The sequence below is a fragment of the Trachymyrmex septentrionalis genome, unplaced genomic scaffold (assembly GCF_001594115.1).
Source record: "Trachymyrmex septentrionalis isolate Tsep2-gDNA-1 unplaced genomic scaffold, Tsep1.0 scaffold128, whole genome shotgun sequence".
NCBI lineage: Eukaryota > Metazoa > Arthropoda > Insecta > Hymenoptera > Formicidae > Trachymyrmex > Trachymyrmex septentrionalis.
In genome coordinates this window covers 1,173,702-1,176,091 of record NW_017304417.1, presented here as the reverse complement: position 1 = coordinate 1,176,091, position 2,390 = coordinate 1,173,702, and positions in this window count along the sequence as shown.

Sequence of the window (2,390 nt, the reverse complement as noted above, 5' to 3'; positions counted from 1 at the left end):
TAAATTATGTGCGATTATTTTCATATGTATCATTGTTTTAATTTAACTAAAATCTCTATTGTACTTTATTATTTATCAAACTAATGACATCAGAATAATGATATTTTGGACCATCCAATTAAAAGTTAGAATCTTTAAAGTTTCAAGTATTTAACTTTATGTTTGCATTATATTTTTTTTAAAGCATTTTGAAAGGTGCAATTGCTTATTTTACTAATATTATAAGGAAAACTCTTTCATTATCATTTATCAATTCTATTATCAATTTATAAGTACAAGTTTAAAAATTCATTTAATGAATAAAAAATATATATGTACTGTGAAATTTTAGAAAAAAACAGTCATTATTATAATTAACATAGGATAAATCTCAGCTATTTTTAGTATAAAAAAATGTTTTACAAAAAGGAGGTTTTTTAAATGCGGAATTAATATTTAAAAACATTTTTTTGAAATCTTATTTTTTAAAGTTTTTAAAGTAATTTGATTTTCTAAATGACTTTATATAACTTTTTATATATTGATTCTTCTTGTCAATAATTACTATTTTATAAGATAAAATATAAATATTAAAAAATAAATCTTTTTTAAATAAAATATTTATAGTGACGTATACATATTTGTATACTCGTATATAATACACAATTTATATAGAAAGTAAAGCAAATTCGGTTTTACGCCACTAGATGGATGGAGATTGTATTATTTCCTCACATTTAAGATTCTGTATCTTTATTATATATTTTGTGATATAACTAACTGAAGCATATCAAACAACTTTATATCCATAATACACATTTTTTGTACGTTTTCGGAATGAACCTACATAAATGCAATATCTAAAATAAAATTTTCTCATTTAGAGTGAGTAATCTATTAATTATACATATGTATTATAATATATTTATATTTTTTTGTATCATATTATACCTTTTGCGTATAAATGGAAAAATTTATTATTAATAATAAAGGAACATTTTGTGCTTAGAAAATGTTATGGAAAGATTTAAATATCTTAAATTTCATAGACTTCATAATTGAACTTTTCTAAATTAAATTTCAAATTTTACATTACATTAGCATATAAATTAAATAATAATTTAAAAATAAAATCATTTATTTAATGTCAAATTTTTTATTTTTCAATAATTACATTAATTGCATATTTTGCAACTGTATTATTATATAAAAATTTCTCTTATCTCTTATCTTTCTACATAAATATCAATTATATTTTACACACAAATTTTTCATATCCATAATATATTTTTAAACATTTTTCGAAGAAAACTTTATTTATTTGATGGAGTTTAAGATACAATTTTTTTAAATATAAGGATAATGTAACATGATATTTAATCATTAGTGTATCTATAATATTTATATCCAAGCAGAACAAGTCATGGTTCCCACTAACGCTAAATATTCAGAAAATTCGATTCATATTGGTTGCGTTTAGCAAAGAAAGTAGTTTTGCAACTGTTGTAAAATTCTTGAATATGATTGGTTTATCATATTATCATATTAAAGAATTTTGCAACAGTTGCAAAGCTGCTTTCTCTGTCAAACGCAGCCATTACCAATGTATCGAATATTCCGAAACAGTAAAAGAATCATCACAGAATATGCAAATATTGATGAAATGTTCAGAATATTGTATGAATACTCCTTGTATATTTCACGAAAATTGCGAGCGAACGAACAATATATATCTTCGTCGACAGAAGACCGCGGCGAAAAGCATTTACTCATAAATAAGAATCATCTGGGAGAGAAAGAATAAGGAGCGCATCACTTTATCTGTGAAGTGATCTCTAAAATTGGGCTCCAAGATAAAAATACGTTAAATGTGTTTTTTAAGGTAAAATTTTGTTTTAAAAACTGATTCACGGACGACTTGACCTGATATTTTAGCAAAATTAAAATTTTGCGGATATGTATGAAACATTTTTGAAATATGTAATGACATACAAATGATATTTTTAACCGACATTTGAATGTTTCTTTTATATATCGTAAATATTCGGAATATTTTGGAGTATTCTTGGAATGTTTTATTGGGATTTTAGAAACATTTTATGAATATCAGGAATATTTAACGTTTGCTAGGTAACGGCAAAATGACGTTAAAATAAATCGCAAATAATATTTTGGAGTCATTTTATCATTTTGATATTAATGACTTGTTGTTCTGCTTGGATATGTTCGATATTTTCTTTGAAGAGTTGAATCTTGTATATGCATTACAATTACATATCACTATTGAGTCATAATATTTTTATTTAATGTTTCGATTATAGTTTTAATTTTATGTCATGATTTTATTAAGTTTATATTTAGGATTTTTAAATTATGAAAAAATTCTGAAAATATAAATTTAATAGAATAAT